This window comes from Natrix helvetica (assembly GCF_964273705.1).
Source record: "Natrix helvetica genome assembly, chromosome: 1".
Classification (NCBI taxonomy): domain Eukaryota; kingdom Metazoa; phylum Chordata; class Lepidosauria; order Squamata; family Natricidae; genus Natrix; species Natrix helvetica.
Window position 1 is genome coordinate 237017217 of NC_138548.1, and position 23185 is coordinate 237040401.

Consider the following 23185-nt stretch of genomic DNA (forward strand, 5'->3'; position numbering starts at 1 on the left):
TAAGCATATCTTTAACATTTGCATTGAACTGTGCATACTCATATTGCATACTACTGTGGAATTTATTTGAACAATCAAATCCTTTTTGACTCTTAGTGACTACATAGTTTTCTCCATGATGACCTGTCCCTAAATTGATCTTTTGGGTTTTCCAATGATGCACCCATTGCCACTGCAACTGGGTCCATTCACATTTGCTGTTAGTCATCTCCTTCTCATTCTTCTTCACTTTTCCCTTCATTAGAGCCTTCTCCAGAGAGCTGGTCTTCACTTATGTCCAAACTAGGCTAATTTGACCCTTGTCAATTGTGCCTCAAATGAGAACTCTGGGTTGATTTGTTCAATTTGTTTTCGTGCTGTCCACAATATTCTCAAGAGTCTTTTCTAACGCCCAAATTCAAAATTGTTCATTATCTTCCTAACCTACTTAAGTCCAATTTTCCCTTCCATATAGCATTACAGGGAATATTGTAGTTTCACCATCCTGATATCTTAATATCTTTTCCAAGGCCTTTGTGGCTGATCTATCAAGTGCTAATTTATGACAGGGATCAGATGGTGGTATAGAATAGAATAAGGAATAGAATAGAATAGAATAGAATAGAATAGAATAGAATAGAATAGAATAGAATAGAAGACAAGACAAGACAAGACAAGACAAGACAAGACAAGACAAGACAAGACAAGACAAGACAAGACAAGACAAGACAAGACAAGACAAGACAAGACAAGACATTTTATCTGGCCAAGTGTGATTAGACACACAAAGAATTTGTCTCTGATAAAGAAGCTCTCAGTGCACGTGCAAAGCAACAGAGAAATAATAATCATAATAATGATACCAATAAGAGGGAGTAGTAGAGGAGATGAGAAGAAGAATAACACTACAGCCATACAACATGGGTGAAGACATAAGGCAGTACTGTAGGATTAGGTGTTCAGGAGAGTGATGGCTCCCTATATCTAGTTGTTTTGACATGTAATGCCCAAGAGGAGTTGAAAGTGTTTATGTCCAGGATGTAAGGGATCTGTAGTTATTTTCTCAGCCCTCCTTCTGACCCATGCAATATACACGTGTTCTATGGAAGGCAGACTGGTTGCAACTGTTTTTGTTTTTTCTGAACTTTCCTGAAGTCCTAACTATTGATTGGCATCTGTACCTATCCTGTTTAGTTGCTGTACCAAACCAGACAGTTATAGAAATACAAAAGACAGTTTCAGTAATTCCTGTGTAGAGCTGTATCAACAGCTCCTGGGGCAGTCTGAACTTCTTACATTGATGCAGGAAGAATATTCTTTGTTGTGCCTTTTTGATGATAGTTCTAATGTTGGGAGTCCATTTCAAATCCTGGAAGATTATAGAACCCCAAAACTTGAATGATTCTACTGTTAATATTGTGCTGTTGGATATAGTTGAATATAGAAGAGCTCCTCCAAAAATCCGCTCTCATTTCTACAGTTTTAAGCATGTTCATCTCCAGATTGTTCCAGATTTCTTAACTGGTTATTTCTTTATGCCTAATGATTGATCCTAAAAGACAGAAGCAGTCTACTATTTTGATATCTCCACTGCCCATTCTAAAATGGTTGTCATGCCTGTTTGCCACTGATTTAACTTAATCCCATTTTTCACTGCGCCCCTTCACTTTTATTACTAGAGCTTGAAGATGTTTTGCATTTTGGTTACCAGAGTAGTGCCATTAACATAGCACAGATTATTGATGCTTCTTCCTCCATTTTAAAACTGTGCATATTCTGTCTATTATTGTGGCTTCCTGGCCTGCGTGTAAACTTCTCATGAGGACAATGAGATGTTCTGAGATTCCCATTTTTCTGACCACAATCCATAGCTTGATGTGATCAACGGAATCCCAGGCATACCTATAATCAATGAAGCCCATCTTGACTTCTTTTTGGTATTTTTGGCTTTTGTAATTATCCAGGGTACATCAGCCCACCTCTGCCCTCCCACACTCCCCGTCTAGCCTTTTCCTAATCCAGTTGAACAGTAGGTGTCAAAATATAAAATAGCATGATTTTTTTACACCAAAGATGCTACAATAGATTTTTCTGAGTTCTAAATATATTTATTTACACAAATGACAGCAGCATAGTATTCAGATGGAATGCATGTTGTCTATTCCTATGAGAACACTTTATGGATTAAGCTCAACTCTTTTTTTTTTTAAACAAAATTTTATTGGTTTTTAAAACAAAATATTCAAGGAAAGGGGTAATGGATGAAGTACAAATTTTGACAGTTACATTATGCAGGAAATGGCCCTCCCCCCCATTCTCATAACTTTCATTTACTAATACATTGGTTTGTTATTACTTAGTACTATTTTGTCAGCAATAAACTTTTATCTTAAGATAGTTTCAATCATTTTATATCACACAGATTTTCAAGTTCATTTTTGTGATCTGAGTTTTCTCAATGTTGCCTCTTCTCCCCCCCACCCCCTGGCAGGGCTCCGGCACCTCCCATGTCCTGTATGTCCGGTGTAGTGTCATTAGGTTTATCTAGGAGGACTTTATTTTTTTCCATAAAGGCCTCAGCCTCAGTGGTCGTGTTGATTCTAACTCTCGTGTCCTCCCAGAATATTAGCATACCTTCTGGCAACAGCCATTGAAACCACACCCCTTTCTGATATAATTTATTCGCTAAGAGCGAATATTTTTTTCTTTTATCTCTAACTTTCTTTGGGATCTGTTTCAGAATGGCTATTTCTCTATCCTTATATTTTAATGTTTGCCCCCTTTGTGCACTCAGAATCTCGTCTCTTGTGGTCTTTCTAAGAAATTTAATATGTACCTCCCTTGGAACATTGTGTGTTCTAGCATATGTTGAGTTTACTCTATAAACCATGTCCATGTCCCACCCCATCTGTTGTCTGTCTTTTCCAATAAATTCAGCCAATAAATTTGCCATAATATCCCTCAAATTTTCATCATCAGCCTCAATTACATTTTGAAACCTAAGAAAGAAGGACATTCGTTCAAATTCCGTTTTTATCTAGTGGTTCTCCAGTTCTTGATTTCCTTTCTACACTCCCTCCACCTCTCTTCTCATCTCAGCCGTCCCCTCCTCCAAAAGTTCCAGTCTCTGTAAGTTTTGGGTCACATGGTCTTTATTCTCTCTGATCTGCTCATTCATTTCTTTCAGTTGATTTTTTAATTCCTCCTGCCCCTTTAAGAGTTGTTCAAACATCTGTTGAAAGTCCACCTCCGAGGGCTTGGGCTGGAACAAAGAAGTTAGTGTCTGTTGTCCACTGGGGCTGGACGGTGAGGATGTTGGGGCAGAGCCCGCATATCCCGGCTTCCCCAGTGGTGGTCTTTTGGGTGGCATTGTGGTAATCAAAGCTCGGAGATGAAAATGTCAATACAGAGAAGAAACAACTGGGGAGGCGGGTAGCCGAGAGAGATCACGAGGCTGGGAGCCCAGACAAATAGGGACCTAGGTAATAAAGCAATAAAGTCCTTTGTTCCAAGTCCAGGTTAAGATGTAACACGAGACTTCTCTGAGTGCCACGGAGACAAAGACAAAATGCCTGCAACTTCTGTAGGTGGAGTCAAATTTCAAAGTACATAAAGACAACGGAAGTGTGCCATCTTGCCCTGCCAGCTCCGGGATCCAAAGGCAAAAGTTTTCAAAGTTTTCAAAATAAAACAGATCATCACCTCATTTCACAATTGCAGTAAAGGAAATCTGTTTTTTGCTAAGAGGGTGATTCCATTCCAAGGCTCCCCCCCTCCTCCTCTTCTGGGGGCAGGGAGCAAAACAGTTTCAAGCCGCTTGTCCAAGGGGGGGGGAAATCCCCCTCCCTCCAATCACACTTCCCAGCCACGAGTTGAAGATCTTTCCAAATAGCTGACAGTCTGTTTATTTTCATTCAATCATCAAGGGGAACGGGGGGAATCTCCATCTCACCGCACAGCAACTGCGTCCTTCGAATCTTGGGTTTCATCTGGTTGCCTCAACGCGAAGACGCCACGGCGCCTCCCCTCTTGCCTCCCGGTGCCTAGGGCGATGCAGGCCCCCCCGGCCGCCGCCGACACAGGAGATCCCCCGCTATGCTGCCCCCTCGGCAGGAGCCCCTCCAGGGCGTCCTGTGCCCCCCCGATCAAAGGGGAGCCCACAAGGAGTGCGCGGGATGAGCAAAACTTGCCAGTCGCGTACCACAACCGGAACCCGAAGTCCTGATTAAGCTCAACTCTTAAGAAACTTTTTCTTCAGTTGAAGTGTAGCAACTAGCATGAAAAATCTGGCAGACTTATTCCATTGAGTAGTAATAACATCAAAATATTTTTTACAGATCAGACACTGGGGAGTACACCAGTAATCTACTTGTAACAAGAATAGCTATCATGCACAGTAGAAATTACTCTAAATTGTGAAGGCACACAAATAATGCACTTGAAGTTTCTCATAATTAAAATCAGCAACCAAACTCATGAAATTTATTTTTCTTTATCTCCACCACCCCAATTTGAACATGAAAGAAAACATCTCATTTACATTTATAAAACTAAGAGATAAAAATAATACTAAGATGATTTTACATTGCAAATGTAATCTCATCGTTTGCTGGGTTCTGTTCTGACATGAAACAATGTAAATAGCAAATCATGAATGCAAATAGCAAAACCACAAATAATGAGATCTTCAGAAGTTAAGACCTGAGGGGTGAGCTTATGGCTACACTTTCTCTCCCAATGCATATGCATTTGCTCTCCTTCTCATTGTTCAACTGTAGCTATTCTCACTGGGCAATCTGATTGAAAGGTTATATGTGGCTTCCTTGTACTTCCTTGCGCTTTTTCTTTGCAACTTGCTCATCTGGTGATAGAGGAAGTTATCCTTTCAGGGGCTGCCACAAAGAAGATGGAGTCAAGCTATTCTCCAAAGCACCTAAGGGTGGGACAAGAAGCAATGGGTGGAAACTAATCAAGGAGAGAAGCAACTTAGAACTGAGGAGAAATTTCCTGACAGAAAAATTAATCAATGGAACAACTTGCCTCCAGAAGTTGTGAATACTCCAACACTGGAAGTTTTTTTTTCTATTATGTCCCGCTTCTACCACAAGCAGAAGTTTCCACTCCACGTACCAATAATTTTTCATGATCGTGGTGAATGGGTCTCTCCATTGTAGCCACCAGATGCTAATATTGCCTATAAATAATTCACAATGCCTTCTGATCACTATAAGCAATCAGACAGCCATCAGTGAGTCCAATGGAAAGGCTCCTCCACCGAGATAATGAAAAACATGAGTCACATGGCATAAGAACAGTACCCAGCTTTTAGGCTTCACCTTGAGCAGGGGTGTCAAACTCGCAGCCTGCAGGCCAGATGCATCATGCACTGGCCACGCCCACCGTATTTATCAAAGGGGGGGAGAAGTCGTGATACGTCATGTGACGTGACACCACAAGTTTGACACTCCTAACCTAGAGACAAAGGAAAGCTGTCCCAGAACCTTCTTCTCATAAATACAGTTTCCACACTCTAAGCCCAAACATCAATATTATATAAATATGCCTACTACTAATTCATGATATAGCCCCCCACATATATACATTGAAGTTGTATATAGATAATTCTCAACTTATGACCACAATTGATCCCAAAATTTCTGTTGCTAAGCAAGTTAGTTGTTGAATGAGTTTTGTCTCATTTTATGGTCTTCCTTGCAATGGTTAAGTGAATCACTGCAGTTGTTAAATTAGTAATACAGGTGTAAAGTAAATCTGGCTTCTCCATTGATTTTGCTCGTCAGAAGGTCACCAAAAGTGATCACATGACCCCAGGACACTGCCACCATCGTAAATACGAACCAGTTGACAAGCATCTGAATTTTGATCGGATGACCATGGGGATGCTGCAACACTCGTAAGTGTGAAGAATCATTTCACTTTTCTTCAATTCTGTTGTAACTTCCGATGATCACTAAATAAATAGTTGCAAGTCAAAGACTATCTGTACAGCAGTATGCCACCTTAACTGAAGTGAAATAATAAAAAAATAATGAACTTTCTTGAAGGGAAAAATTCCTGCTGTGAACAGGCACTTTTGCATATAGCTCTATCTGCACTGCATATCTGGATATTTAAAAAGCTTTAGTTTTTCACTAAATCTTCTTAAACGTATTTAATGATCATTAGATTAAAAGGACTTATGATTTTATGAAATGCTAACCACTTAAAGTATAAAATGCAAAGAGTAAGAAGAAATAGGAAAGTATTTCATCTAAGTCAGGATCAAATACAAGTTCCAAGGTTATAATATTAGGAGAGTGGTAGGCCTCAATCTCCTGCTTGGAATCAACCCAGCACCATTTTGATGGTAACTTTGAGAAAACATGCTAGATTAAGATGGACTTTGACCTGATCCATCCGGACTATTCTTGGATTTCTGTGGCACATTCTACATCTGGCTGCCCTTGAAAAGTATATGGAAGCTTCGGTTGGTATGAAAGTCAATGGCACAGGAAGTTGTAAACTGCGGATGGTATGCCTGGGCTCCCTAAGCTGCACTATTGCCAGTTTGCTTCCAAATCCAATTCAAGGCGCTAGTTTTGACGTTGAAAGCCCCACAAGCCACAGGCCCAGGTTTTTGAGGTGTTGCCTCTTCCCAATTACATCTTCTCATCAGTTCAACAGGAGGGACATGTTGTGTATCCTGTCAGTTAAGGAATTTTATTTGGCAGGACCCAGGAAGGCAGGCTTTTCTGCCATGGTACTCACCCTTTGAAAGTTCATTCCCCCTGTCAAAAATTTGGCCCCAAATTGCTGGAAGTGTAAAAAAAAAACCAGGCACTTTCTATCATATGTGGTGGATGTGCAATGAGGCAAAAAAATATTGGAAAATGATTCAATCATGGTTAGAACAAATGGTGGGAGAACAAATTATGTTTAAACCAGAAACTTTTCTCCTAGGCATAATACCGGAGGGGTTTAAGAAAGATACACTTTATCTAATTATACATATACTAACTGCAGCGCGCATAACCTATTCACAGTATTGGAAAAAAGAAAATACACCATCAGAGCTAGATATAATCAGAAATGTGTTGGCCTGTGCAGAAGCAGTTAGGCTCACTCTTGAACTTAAAAATAAAGGGGAATCAGAATATTTTGAGGTATGGAATAGATTTTATGATTGGTATAAGACAAGATGACAAGACTGGAACAAATGTATATATTGTGATTGAACAGAAGGACAGACAATGTATTAAGTAGATTAATTGTTAATGGTTGAAACTAGCTGTACATAATATGAATGTATGATCACTCCGACTCCGCGGTATTGCATTGTTTTAAATGTAAAAACAATAAAAAAAATATACAAGAAAGTTCATTCCCCCTGCAGTCAAATTGGCCCCCAAAAGGTGTTTGTGCCATTGGGCCTGGGTATCCCATGAAAAGTGGGACCCCTGTAAATGGTTTATGTGAGGACTGTATTCTTTCTTTTTGTTATCATAGTCTTTAACTGTTTTTATTTGATTCTTAATGGCTAATTATATGCATTGTTAATGTTTATTTAATTTTTATTTTAATTGCATATACTGCCCAGAATTACATACAAGCGACATGGGAGGATATACAAATTCAATAAGCAAATAAATAAAATAAACTTTTCCTTGAGCAATAATGTTCATTAAGGCAGGAAAAAGAGATGTTAAGGTTCAAACCTTTGGACAGTTTTACACACACACACACACACACACATACATACATACATATACATATACACATACACACATACATATATATCACATATATCACATATATCTAACACACATACATATGTACATAAATATATGTGTGTGTGTGTGTATATATATATATATATATATATATATATATATATATATATATATATATATGTATATGTATGTATACATGTATACATGTATATAACACACACTCTCTCACACACACACACAATTATATCTATGCATACATGCATATACACACAAATATATCTATTCATACATGTATATATGTATACGTGTTTGTGTGTGGTTTATTTACAGCTGGTTTCCTACTCTAGTACTAATATCAGTAATCAACTAGCTCAGTGGTCGGCAAGCCGCGGCTCGCGAGCCACAAGTGGCTCTTTACACATTTTAATGCGGCTCTTCTGTGTGCCGGATTATTATCCTCCCTAATCATTGTGGATCGAAAAGAAAAAAGGGAAAGGGGCGCTTGTTTTGAAGCGCCCGCTCCCCTCCCTCCTCTCGGGCACTTCAAAACAAGCGCCCCTTTCCCTTTTTTCTTTTCGATCCACAATGATTAGGGAGGATCCTGAAGTCGGGCGGGGACGAGAAGCAAGGAGGCTCCGTTTCTTTTTCTGCCTCCTCGCTTCTCGTCCCCGCCCGACTTCAGGATCCTCCCTAATCATTGTGGGTTGAAAAGAAAAAAGGGAAAGGGACGCTTAAAGGTTCAAACAGTAGAGCAAACGCTTCAGAGGCAACAGTTTTCACGGGGAATTAGAACAGAGAGCCCTGGAGTTTCGCTGCCCACCCGGTCAGACCTCGCTTTCCTCGCATGATTGGCTAATTTGCTACTGCCCTGCTCCCCGGTTAGATTTTTGCTGGGGGGGGGAGCTCCTTGGCCTCTGTCTCTTTTTCTCCCTCCTCGCTTCTTGGGGCTCCACCAATGGGGGAGCAAGGCCCAGCACCAGGCTTTGGGCTAACACAGGGGTCTGCAAAGTTGGCTGTTTTAAGACTGGTGGACTTCAATTCTCAGAATTCTGGGAATTGAAGTCCACCAGTCTTAAGAGCCAATTTTGCAGATCCCTGGGCTAATATGATTGATGCCCTTGGTGGACTTCAATTCTCAGAATTCTGGGAGTTGAAGTCCACAAGTCTTCAAGCTGTCAGGTTTGAAGACCCCTGGGGTTTTTTTTTTTCTAAAGGGTTAGGGGTGCAAGGATCTTGTAACTTGACAGCTTTAAGACTTGCGTGCTTCAAATGCCAGAGTTTATTGAAACTAAAAACAGTGTACCATCCTATGTATTTTCGGTTTTAAAAATGTGGCTCTCAAAATAAATTTCAATCGTGGTTTTGGCGAGATTTGGCTCAGTTGAAAAAAAAGGTTGCCCACCACTGAACTAGCTTATCAAAAATTCTGTGCTTGAATCTCTGCTCGCTAGCCTTGAAATCTGAGTAAACTGACAAAAGCCTAACGTTTCCCAACAAATTTATAAGGGCAGATAGCCAAGCTGAAAAATTGTTATGGTGCAGTAGGATTTCCTGTCATAGCCTTACTACATAAGATACACTGCAATGGAGAACCTATCTATATTGAAAGTCAGATAAAGTGCAGCATTTTTATTTTATATATTTAGGTAAACTTCACTTCTTATGGCATGGTACCCTGTGGAAAGAGACAGCTGCAGTGCAGAATCCCACCTTAGTTTGCTGGCATGTGTGTGTTTAATGAAGTCTTTTTGCTGCCATAATTATCTTATCAATGACTCACAGCACTGCCAAGCTTCAGGGTTCCTTAAAGAGAACAAAACTCATTGGCTGCTTTCCATCACCACCGAGAATATAGGAAATAAAATCCCACAATGAACTGCCACAAAGATTAAACTAAATTAAGAGCTAAAAAGAGAGCATTCAAATGCCATGTGCCACAAGATGACAGGATTATTGAGGGACACGGATGATAAAAAAGGAGGCTTACAGTCACTCACCTTGTGCTTTCAACAAGTTGCTGGATTGATTTATTTTAAAAAAGGGATCAATTTAACATTTATATTCTGGGAGTCAGAATAAAAAGCATTTTAAAAGCTTCCTTTTCAAGATAGAAGAAGAGAAACACCTGTTCCACTGACATTAATTTTACATTATTTAACAATAGGTATCAAGTGCATCTGGAACTAGCCTATTCCAGATGTGAGCCCTGGAGGCAAAAACCCAGGCAGGAGAAGGTGCTCAGGAAGAAGAAGAAAGAAAGCATTCTAATCCTTTTCAGGCATTACTTCCCCATGCGGAGGAAAAACTGCCACCTCTACTAGTATATCCCAGCATTCCTATCATTGGGGGGGGGGGGAGACTACAGCAGGGGTCCCCAACGACTGGGCCATTGGCTATGTGCAACTGGGCTGCGCAGCTCAACCCACACAAGTGACGGGCATCAGCGCTCACAGTCCTTCTCAAGTGAGCGGCAGGTACATGAGCCTGCCATTTACATATATGAAGCTGTGCACGTGCACGATTACCCCTCATACAAAACCATTCCTTATTTCTCCTCCTCCTGCGCAAGGCTGCCAACCCGGAAAGATTGGAGAACGCTGGATTATAGCACTAATCTTCCCAAATGAAAAGAATAGGTATTATGACATTTTAAAATGTAAAAATAAATGTAAATATTTAAAGCATATGTATTCCAGGCTAGACCTTATCCTACTGCGGGAATCCCCCCTCTCGCAGGTGTGGCCCTCCGCCCTTTCTAGGGCCCACCTTGATGACGGATTTCTTAATCCCGAGAGGTGGAGGAAGCGGAGACTTAGGGGGTTTTTAGTGAAATGTTTTTTAAATTCTTTTAGGGGTTTAGGGGTTGGGGGGGGGTGGGCCAGATCAGGAGCGATGACGGAGCCAGGTCACCAGGCGGGGTCTTGAGCAGAAGGAGCAGAGAGGAGGAGGGGGGAGAGGATATCATTCCCATACAGGGCTTCGTGATTCCAACAGTCGTAGGGAGGGGCAGATACGAGGACAGACTAACAACCCGTAGTCGGTTGGGAGACCATGGGTGCTGGTTACACCCGGTCGCTTGTACCAACCCCCGCGTTCTAGGTGGTCAGGATCTGCAGGCCCAGGGCCTGAGGCTGTTGTTATGCAATGCGAGGTCCGTTGTCAATAAGGCCCCCCTCATTCACGATCTGATTTTGGAGGGGGAGCCGGACCTCGCAGGAATAACGGAAACCTGGTTGGGCCACGAGGGAGGGTTACCCCTCGTGGAAATGTGCCCACCAGGTTACCAAGCATTTCACCAGCCCCGGGCCCGGGGAAGGGGCGGTGGGGTAGCAGTGATTATCCGGGAGGATTTAGAGCCGAGGGAGTCCACTGTGCTACAGACGTCCGGATGTGAATCCCTGGTTGTGAAATGGGGCCCTAGGAGGCAGATGGGCTTGCTGATAGTATACCTGGCTCCCCGCCATACATCAGCGACCCTGCCTGAGCTCCTCGAGCTGATCTCATCGGTGGCGGTTGAGACCCCCAAACTTTTAGTGATGGGGGATTTTAACCTGCCGTCGGTGGGAGAAGCATCAGAGGGGGCTCGGGAGTTCATGGCTTCCATGATAGCCATGGACCTGACTCAAATGATTCAGGGCCCGACACACGAGGGAGGTCACACCTTGGACCTTGTTTTTGTCTCTCGCCAGTGGTTGAGTGATCTGGGAGGAGTGAATTTAACCATCACTCCTCTGTCATGGTCAGATCACTCACTCCTCCGTCTTGACTTCCCTGGTGCTACTCCTCGCTGCGGGGAGGCGGAACTGGAGAACACTAGATGGTTCCGCCCCAGGCGCTTGATGGAACCAGACAGGTTCCAGACGGAGCTTGGGCCACCTCCTGCAGCCCTGACCCGCCCTCGGGTAGAGGACCTGGTGGCCGCGTGGAATAATGCGACTACCGGGGCCTTGAACCGGGTGGCGCCTTTGCGGCCTCTCCGGCGGCAACGATCCACCCTGGCCCCTTGGTTTACCGAGGAGCTAAGGGTGATGAAGCGCCGCAAGAGATGCCTAGAGAGTCGTTGGAGATCCTCCCGAACCGAACTTGACCGAGCACAGGTACGAGCCCATTTAAGGACGTACCTAGTGGCATTGAGAACGGCCAAACGTCAATATTGTGCCGCTCTCATTGCATCCGCAGAGAACCGCCCTGCCGCCCTGTTTCGGGTGTCCCGCTCTCTTCTGTTTCAGAGGCCACGGGAGGCCCCTTTACAGGGCAGGGCGGAGGAGTTTGGGAAATACCTGCAGGATAAAGTCGCTCAAATCCGGAAGGATTGGGTCCCCTTCAGTGGCCCAGTCGAGACGCCAGTGGCGAGTCTTGAGAAACCTTTTTGGGAGGAGTTTGACTTGGTTGTCATCGAGGATTTGGACAGATTGCGTGGGCGACTGCGACCTACCACATGTTTGTTGGACCCGTGTCCCTCCTGGCTTGTACTGGCATCCTGGGAGGTTACACGCGACTGGCTCCTGGACCTAGTGAACGCTTCGTTGGGTGAGGGGTCTCTCCCGGCCGCCTTGAAAGAGGCGGTGGTGAGACCCTTGCTCAAGAAGCCTTCCCTGGACCCTATGGAGCTGGTCAATTATCGTCCTGTCTCCAACCTTCCCTTTTTGGCGAAGGTTGTGGAGAGTGTGGTGGCTTCTCAGTTTCCACGACATCTGGAGGAGAATGATTATCTAGACCCGCGCCAGTCCGGCTTTCGCCCTGGGCACAGCACTGAGACGGCCTTGGTCGCGTTGGTAGATGATCTCTGGAGGGCCAGAGATAGGGGCTGTTCCTCTATCCTGGTCCTATTAGACCTCTCGGCGGCTTTTGATACCATCGACCATGGTATCCTGTTGCACCGACTGGAGGGGTTGGGGATCCGGGGCACCGTCTTGCGGTGGTTCGGCTCCTACCTCTCCGGCAGGACGCAACGTGTGTTGGCAGGAAAGCAGAGGTCGACCCTAAGCCCCCTCATCTGTGGGGTGCCACAGGGGTCGGTCCTCTCGCCACTCCTGTTCAACACATACATGAAGCCGCTGGGTGAGATCATCCATGGTTTTGGGGTGGGATACCACCTGTACGCTGATGATACTCAGCTGTACATTTCCACCCCGAACCACCCCAACGAGGCCGTCGAAGTGATGTCCCGGTGTGTGGAAGCCGTACGGGTCTGGATGGATGACAACCGACTCAGGCTCAACCCTTCCAAGACGGAGTGGCTGTGGGTTCCGGCTCCCCGGTTCAACCAGATAATTCCATCTCTGGCCATTGGGGGCATTCAACTCGCCCCCGTGGAGCGGGCGCGCAATTTGGGCGTCCTCCTGGATGCCAAGCTGTCCATGGATGAACATGTGACAGCCGTGGCCAGGGGGGCGTTCCATCAGGTTCGCCTGGTGCGCCAATTGCGCCCCCTATTGGACCGGGACGCTCTACGCACAGTCACCCATGCGCTGGTGACGTCTCGCCTGGACTACTGTAACGCTCTCTACATGGGGCTTCCCTTGAAATGCACTCAGAGACTACAGTTGGTCCAGAATGCGGCCGCGCGGGTGATTATGGGGAGCACCAGGTACTCCCATGTGACACCACACCTGCGCGAGCTGCACTGGCTTCCTGTGGTCTATCGAGTGCGTTTCAAGGTTTTGATTACGATCTTTAAAGCGCTCCATGGCTCAGAACCTAGTTACCTGCGGGACCGTATTCTGCCCCATACATCCCTACGACCTATTCGCTCGCACAGAGAGGGACTTCTCCAGGTGCCGTCCACTAGACAATGCCATGGGGCGGCGCCTAGGAGCAGAGCCTTCTCTGTGGCGGGCCCAGCCCTGTGGAATGACCTCCCCCCGGATATTAGGACCACTACAGACCTCCGCTCCTTCCGTGTTAAGCTCAAGACCCACCTTTTTCAAATATCTGGCCTGGCCCAACCATAACTTCGTTACGCTCCTGAGGGATTTTTAATTTAGCAATTTTATTTAGGGGATTTTAAACTGTGTTTTAACTGTGTTTTTAGCTGTGTTTATTGTCTTTCACTTACAAGTCTACTCTCCTCCATGCACAAATGTAATTGTCCTTGTTTTTTCGTATGTATGTGTGTCCTATGTGTATTTTATCCTTTTGATTGTACGCCGCCCCGAGTCCTTCGGGAGAGGGTTGCGGCTAATCAAATAAAATTTGATTGATTGATTGATTGATTGATTGAAAGTTACAAGACAAAGAAAATATATACATTACTCTTTTATTGTGTTTAGCCGTTTGTTTGTAAGTACCCTCAAGTTGGTATCTTGCAACAATTTTGAAATCAAAATACCTAAAATCCATTAATTTAAAGAAGGCACAAATAATCCAGGACATATTATTCCTATGGAATTGACATCTCCATGATGTTTATACCATTTTTATTTGCAAATGTGATTGTGATTTCCAAAACTCAATGTTTGTAACTGTTCCTGTTCCCATTGTTTTAATCCAAGCCTGTGCTGTTTCTGTTTAGCTGTTTGGGTAAATAAATATTCACTTCCTACTGAATTTTGTTTATCCCTACAATTACATTTCTCTTTTTTAAAATACTTTTCATTAAGAATTATAAATGAAAAGAACAAAAACAATACAAGCTACAAAAAATGCAAAAGAAAAAACTGTGAAAAAAGTACCTTCCCCCTTCATCCAACCATTACAGACAATCTTCATAACTTATCACCCTAACTAAATACAAATTAATATATCCTCTCCCCCCCAAAAAAAAAGTTTATCTAGTAAGTAAAAACAGAATCCAAATGCTTCACTATTGTTCTTTAGCAGCAAAAATCCAGTAAAGGCAATCAGATGAACTGTTTTTCTTTTAATCCTGATCAATAAGCCAACCTTTTATTCCATCTCTGAGTTTAAAAAAACATTATAACACCTTCAAAAATAGTCCTAGAGCAAGTTTTCTGTTCATCTGTATTTTAAGCCAAAACCTTTGAAAATTTTTAACATAATTTTTGTACATATAATAAGTAAAGTTTATTCTTTTGTTTGTCACTTCTAATAAAGTGAATAAAGTAGGAACAGACGCCCACTCTTCCTTCCAGAAAATACAGTTCTTACCAATTCTTGGCATGAAATGACATAATTAATCAAAAGCCAAATTTGTTTTACCTCCACTGCACAGTAACTTAAAGTGCCTTGTTTGTCTCTGAATATAAAGTTTATTAGATTTTCAAAAACTTCAAAATTGTTTAATTTCTCTGCTTCTAATCTTGTTCAGGCATTTGGTTGGTTATGTGTAAAATCCAGAATTCAGGGTAGAAAATGAGACTGTGCACATACAGACCTCCCAAATCTCTATCCAGTCTCTAAATATTTAGGCAAGAAGTCTGGGGGAAAAGTGTATTCACATTGGTTGTCTGGGATTCTGGATCATGGAGGAAGCCAGTGCAAGTCCTTCTCATCTTCAGACTTCCTATCTAAAACCATGGTGTTTGCAGAAAATATACCTATTCATTCTCAACTCTGTGCACGTCATGTATCTAAGGAAGGTTCTGTGAACAACTTTCCATCCAATAGCCTGCTGTTAAATTTGTATAAAAAAAGGAAATGAATCTAAAGTATATAGTAGATATTCCCTTTCCCTTCAGTTTGCTATTTCCAGTTCAATGTAGAACATAAGGAAGTTCACCTTGATGGAGATATATAAGCATCATTACTACAATCAAAAGGGGTGAAACATGTTTTAAATCCACAAAGTCTAATAATATCTGGAAGGGCCTCAGAGAGACAACTCCCTAATTCACAGAAGTAGGAAGATATCGCACAATCATACTTACAAGATTCTGTTATTGTTGTTCTTCCATGTCGAAATCAAACTTTACACTGCCAGCATGAAGCCACCTTCTTGGCTTCGTCATTGGCTGAAAATAAGCCCTTATGCGTACATGTTTCTGGTAGTAGCTAACATACCAGCAGATGAGCTGGGCTCTGTGTCTCTTCACATTCACAAAGCGTATCGTAATCCGCTAAAAGCCTCCACTTGAACATATTGGTTTTACATACAGGCACTCCAACTCTCAACCTATTCAGAGTCTTCCAAGTACCATAGAATAAGGGAGGTCACATCCTTCAGTCATATCCTCTTTAATGTTATTCCTTGCTGGATGGACTGATATTATATTATTATTATATTATATTATTATATTATATTATATTATATTATATTATATTATATTATATTATATTATATTATATTATATTAATTATATTATATTATTATATTATATTAAGGTTCCCCTTGTACATATGTGCTAGTCGTTCCCAACTGTAGTAGACAGTGCTCATCTCTGTTTCAAAGCCGAAGAACCAGCGCTGTCTGAAGATGTCTCCGTGGTCATGTGGCCGGCATGACTAAATGCCAAAGGCACATAGAGCACTGTTACCTTCCCACCAAAGGTGGTTCCTATTTTTCTACTTGCATTTTTACATGCTTCCAAACTGCTAGGTTTGCAGAAGCTGGAACAACTAACGGGAGCTCACTCCGTTACACACCACTAGGAACTCGAACCGGCAAACTGCAAACCTTTCTGATCAACAAGCTCAGCTTCTTAACCATTGAGCCACCACGTCACTATATTATGTTATGTTATGTTGTTATGTTATGTTATGTTATAATATTACATTACATTACATTACATTATATTACATTACATTTCTATACTACGCTATACTATACTATACTATACTATACTATACTATACTATACTATACTATACTATACTATATCATACTTTTTGTTATTGTAGCTGATTATTATAAATGTAGCCTTCCTTTGGAGGTAATTTCCTGGTCTGCACTACCTAGTGGGGTTGACATTCAGCCAACTGTTCCTTCACCATTCATTTAACTCTGAAAATTTCATAGCTATTTGACATTTGCTTAATGTCAAATAGCTATGATATAGCTATTTCCCTGGCAAGAACAATAGGTTAACTTTCAATCTACCACAAAGTCAGTAATGGTGTCATGGCACATGGCCTCTCCTCATTGCTATGTTTCATTACTAATTGTCTAAAAACTAACGAAAATTGTCTAATATTGCTAATTGCCTAAAAACAAAAAAATATGGTTTTCTGTGAATAATCTCAACTATTTGTGCAAGAGAGTTTTAAAATTCACCCTTGCTGATAGTGAGACAACTTTTTTCTCTGATTCTTTCTCTTAGAAACACAAGAAACATTTGAACAGCATTGTGACACATGAGGAACATTCCCTTTTTCTCCCCAGAATAAAACCCAGAGTTCTCCAAGTCATGCTAGAAAGTATGGCATTTGGTGTGCTATCATCCAAATTGTTCTTCAAAAGCAACAAATGTCAGATTATGGATCAAATTCCTCAAATCTGAGACAGTCAATAGCTAATAAAAAAATTAAAAAGCACACTGTTAGTTTAATTCTCTTTGTCATTTGTGCAAGATGTTCGAAGTAGCCATCCTAAATCACCAAGGCATCATAACTAAAAAGACATGCAATAAACTTGCTACCTATGTAGATTCGGATATATTTAACCAGCACAAGCAAAACAAATTGCAAAAGTGATCCTCCATCCTCATTTTAAAAAATTAGCTTTGGGCCACCATTCTTTTAGATCAGTGATGGTTAGCTTTTTCGGCTCCGAGTGCCGAAACTGGAGGGTGCACGCACTGGAGTGCTGGAACTTGGAAGGGACCAGCTGGCCGGTGCGTATTCGTGTGGCATCCAACTGCTCTTCCCAGTTCTGTTGCATGCATGCACACCAGAACCCATAAGATTAGCTGGTGATGGCATGCGTGCCCACAGAGTGAGCTCTATGTGACACCTCTGGCACGTGTGCCATAGGTTCACCATCATGGTTTTAATAATTAACATTTTCCATTACAGCCTTAAAGTGATTGCCAAGTATATTCTTCGTATTGAGGTCAAAACTGCTTCCTGGGAATTAGAGCAGAGCAGGCATGTGATATTTTTCATCCTCTTTGGCAATGAACTGGAATAAAAGTTTTTGAGCTCTGCAACACTCAGCAGACAGGAGTAGTGGGGGTTGAATTTAATTAACTACTACAGAGCCAGGCTTCTGCAGTTCACTTTATCGTCTGATTCTATATTTCCCTTTGACATGAAAAGGAAACTCTGGATCCTGAAATTTTTTTTTAATGATTTTACTCTATGTGAAGAAGAAAAACCTATGATGTGCATATGTCAAGGGTACCTAGCTTCCATCATTTCAAAGAAATTAGACAAGCTGTTTGGGTCTCTTAACACCCCCCCCACCGGTCCCCACTTTGCTTGAATACAAGCAATACCATTCTTCCTATGCAGGAGGCGAACTGATGTAGCCTTCCAGTAGCAGTCTTTGGCACAACGGAATATGCTGATCTGAACGGTACCCTAATTCTGGGGAACTTTGTTTCTGCTGGAAGACACAAGCTTGATAGAAAAACACTTGTGTGGGCAGAAAGGAATTTCGTTCTTTCCACAATCCAAATCATCATCTCCTATTGTGACTTCTGTGCAGCTGATACCTCCAGGCTCCCACCTAAGGAGGCAGGATATGAAGGGGAAAAAATGGGCTGCTGGAAGTTTTCTCAAAGCCATTGCTACTTTCTGCATTTTCTTTTTGCTAATTGATTTATTAACATTGTTTTAAGAGTAAAGGTAAAGGTTCCCCTCGCACATATGTGCTAGTCGTTCCCGACATTAGGGGGCAGTGCTCATCTCCGTTTCAAAGTCAAAGAGCCAGTGCTGTCCAAAGACATCTCCATGGTCATGTGGCTGGCCTGACTAAACGTCAAAGGCACACGGAACGCTGTTACCTTCCCCTCCAAAGGTGGTTCCTATTTTTCTACTTGCATTTTTAATGTGCTTTTGCACTGCTAGGTTGGCAGAAGCTGGGAGAAGTAACGGGAGTTCATTCCTAGCGCCGCTAGGGATTCAAACCACCGAACTAAAACAATGTAAACATAAAACACGTCATTTTTGAACTGGAGAGGTGACTATGCAAACTGATGCACCGTGTATTGCAAAAAGTGTATTTTTTTTACATTTACATTTCACTTTTTCTCTGAATCCTCAAGAGTGTTTATGGGGTGTCCCCACTCAAGTTTACCCTAACAACTTTCCTATAAAACAAGTTGGGTTGAGAAATATGATTAACAGTCACCAATGAGCTCCACTCTTAAGTGTGGATTTGAACCTGAGTCTGCCAGGAGCAGGACATCAGGAGCCAAGATATAATTCACAAGTGTTTATTCCATGCTACCTATTCACAAGAATCTGATCTACTAATGGTCAGGGCAAATAATAATAATAATAATAATAATAATAATAATAATAATAATAATAATAATAATAATAATACTTTAATTTATAGACCGCGCCCTTTCCTAAACAGGACTCGGGGCGGTGTACAGTACAATAAGCATTCATAGGGGGTTTCTTGTGAGAGCCTAGTGATTCCAAACTGATGACACACTTGACACACACACCCCTTGGACTCAGCTGGGTCATCTCCTACAGTCTCCCTGATCAAAGTCCAACACTTTAATAGACACAAAGGATCCAACAACATGCATGAACATAGTCATGCACACATTCACTCTCTCCAGTGGACTCCTTGTGAACTCAGTCTTCCTTTCTTGCCTGCACTCTGCTTAGTAGCAATATATTATGGAACCTGTATGGGAGACATGAGAAGAAGAATTATATTGGGTCCAAGGGTAGAACTCGGGGTGTTTGTTTGTGTGTGTGTCTGGGAACAGTGGAGGGCTGCATCTTTGTGGGAGGCTCTGAGTTCTGGCCTGTGAAGCAAGGAAGGGAAGAGGACATCTGAATCTTCCTATAGGGAAATCTTCCTAGATTGGAAGGCAGCAAGAACAAATAGGCAAAGCTCTATAGGGTTTGGGGAGGATTAGAGAAAGATGAAGCATGGCCATGGATAGAGGCAGCATAAATCATTGAGACCAGAAGCTAGAACCATGATGACGAATTTATGGAACGTGTGCCAGAAGTGGCACGTAGAGCCATCTCTCCGGGCACGTGAGCTGTCGCCTGTTGTTCTTCAAGGTTCCAGCGCGCTGGCCAGCTGATCTTCATGCACATGGGAGCACTGGAAACCAGAAGAGTAGTTGCCTTGTGTGCATGCATGTGCCGGAAACCAGAAGATCATCTTCCCAGTGTGTGCATGTGCACCGGGCAGTTGCTCTTCCAGTTTCTGGCATGCGCACACGGGCTCCTGTTTCAGCACTCAAGGCCAAAAAGGTTCGCCAACACTTAGCTAGAAGACTTAAAGCACATCTGTTTGAGGGACCTTCTCTTCTGCTATGAAGCTACACAGTTTCAACTCTCAGAAGTTTAGCTACCTAGTATGTGGGGAAGGGCTTGTCTTATGTGGCTCCCAGCTGAGAATGCTCTTCTTGTGTGGGGGCACTTGCCCGATTCTCCTAATATTTACAAACATAGCAAAAATATACGGTACTTCCTTCACAAGTTGTTAAGTTAATCAGGCTTTAATTATTTAGATTGGAATGTTACTTCTTTACTTTAATTGTATTGGAATTATATTTTATTCTATTATTGTAATCTACCTTGAGTGCTTATATAAGCAAAAAAACTACAAGAATTAAGCAAAGATTCAGAGCAAATAAATATCAAGGAAAAAATTAAGAGTTAGAGGGGTTTTTATATAAAAACAGGGAATATATAACAGACCAGGAACTGGCTCGTGGATTAGTTAATAATTTGTTCATAGGGTTGCTTGTAAAATATATCACAGAGATCAGATTTACTGTACTACAAGATATTGATGGTGCAAACATTCCTACAAATGTAGCAATGAGCCCATTCCAAGCCATGTGTTACAACTGCCAAAATGATTTTGGAACTTTTGTACTTCTTACTGAAAAACAACTCAGCCATATTATCAGTGTTCTATAGTGGAGCAACTAATAGTCAGATGTTCTTCCTGAGTAGTCCAAAAATACCTAGTGCTGAGATGAAGTGCTCAGTAAAGGGCAAAACCCTTTAAAATTACCCAACATTTACAGTGATACTTGTCTAACATTATCCTGAATGCCATCATAAGTTTAAGTGCCCCAAGTGGGTGTAAATATTGCTACTCCTGCTGGTAATTAAATGTAGTCACTACCACTCTTTGTGATCCTCAAGCCCCAGGATGCATCTTTTCTTTTGTTTTCTCAAACTTTGGCAAAATGTTATCCAAACATGGCATGATTATAAGATGACTCTAGAATTTGTGTGTACTGTGTGCTATGTTCTTACATCTTCTTTTTGTGACTCAGTCGAAAAATAAAGGTGAACTATATCACTATCTACAGTTAAGTTCCAATCCCCACAGTCATTTTATGTCTCTAAGGTAGACTATGTTACTCCCAGCTCCTCACAGTGTCCATATACCAGGGCAGCATCTAGAAGCATCTCTTAATTCAGCCCAGGACTTAAGATATGCAATTGCAAATTATCTATTAATGATACCTGAACTCATGCCACTGAGGGAACTCCCTCAATGTGGCTTCATGAAGATGCTTAAACAAGAGTGTTGAGTTCTTTAACACCCTACAATAGAGAATCATCCTCTCCCCTCTTCCCCTCCTCCAGCTTGAAAAAAGAGAACCACTATTCTCCTTTTTTTTCTCTTTTGAAATTAAAACTGAAATTAAATTAAATTAAATTGTATTATTTCTAGTTACATTAATGGGAGTTTGCAATGAGTAACAGCAGCTTAATGGTTGAAATTGGTGGAGTTAGAACCTTTATCTGTCCTGCTTTTTATATATAAACATTTATTTTAATCTAATTAAAATTCTATATCTAGATTCTTGCTATAGTCAAAGGACTGAATACAATAAATATATAGAACAAAGCAATATATAGTCTGGAAGGGCAGCTTGCCCTTTAAAACTTGCTAAATAGCAGGCAAAGTAGAAGCAAGTAATGGCAGGAACTTTATTATGCTGCTAGAGATGTCCAAACATTGGTCTGAATAAGAAATAAGATATACACTCTTCCTAAATACTATTATAAAATAGGCAGACTGGAAGTACCTGGTTCCCCCACCTCCTCAGTCCCCCAGGAACTACTTATTCTTGTGTCTTCATGCTCACCCACCGTTAGTCCTGGGGGAAGAGCATTAAATCAAGCTACTATAAAAGTCCTACCGTACAATGCAAGGCTGCATGCGTACAAATGGTTGAAAATTGAATTCCTATCTCTTTGTCCCAAATAAATCAGTGAGCTTTTTCAAAACCCAACACAAGTCTGAGAAACCTGAAAACCAGATTTTTTTCCTCCAGTATTCTCTTCCATGCAAATTTAATGTTCTTTAGAATTGAAAAGCCCAAATAGATCAATACAAAAACCAATTTTAGCCAAAGCCTAAAGAAGAACTAGATCTAGACTTCTAAGGAATTAGTACTGTCTTCAAATATGTGTTTGCTATTTATTTCTTTATGACACTGGCAAAAATGAACAAAACCCAACCATTTATGTTGCAAGAGTGAGTTGAGTGTAAGGTTTTTCAGCTCTGATTATTCTCTCCTCTGATGCAGAATTCTGGAGAATTTCAAAATCAATTTCCAATGTTGTGGCCCTGATATTGCCTAATGAAGGGTTTTTAAATTCATTAGACAGCACAACCATATTTGCAAATCATAATTGGATTTGGAGAATGTTGATATCACTATTAATTGGCAGAATCTAACGTCAATATTAAAATTAGGCCTATTATGTTGAGAATATAGTCACTGCAACTACCATTGTTGGTCATTTATCCTATCATCTATTTGTTTTTGCACACTATATGATATATGGGACCAAAATGTGATGCCTCCAGGCATCAATGTGTCTGTTAACCACCATCCCTTGGTACCTACTCAATTTTTAAGATTCCTGAATTCTAAAAAATTAAGTCTGTGCTAGCATGGTACATGGCAAAGAACTGGCCTCAACTACACTCTTCATTTCCAAGAATATTTCTGGAATACTAAGAAAATAAAAAGGAGACTAGGAACTAAAAGGGTAATTTTTAAACAATACAGATAATATCGTGAAACATTACTGCTCTCTTAGGGTTGTGGAATAGGTCAGCAAATGTAATTTCTGTAGTGAGTAGCCTGGGACACATTAACAGATTTACTTGTGATCATAGACCATGGAGATGCATATGCACGTAAAAGTATTCATTTTTGTCATGTGTTAGATACTATGTATAATTCCTTCTAGTCCTTTCAATATTTTCTGATTAAAAACTGACAACTTATTGTCTAATGTACTCACTTGAAATCTAATGTACTCTCCCTGATGTTTCTCACAAAAGCTATCCTATGAGATAAAATGGACTGAGAATCAGTGGCTAATTCCATATTATCCAATGAGCTTCTATGGGTGAGCACAGATTTAAATCTGGGTTTATCTGGTTCTGTTCTAAGACTT

General features: G+C 41.5%; 1 protein-coding gene across 2 annotated transcripts in view; it reads right to left on the reverse strand.

Annotated features, from left to right (window-relative positions):
* The window catches only part of SLC39A11 (solute carrier family 39 member 11), a 358016-nt gene that overhangs the window by 314763 nt on the left and 20068 nt on the right, over window positions 1-23185 (reverse strand). The gene's annotated exons all lie outside the window — the stretch shown is intronic.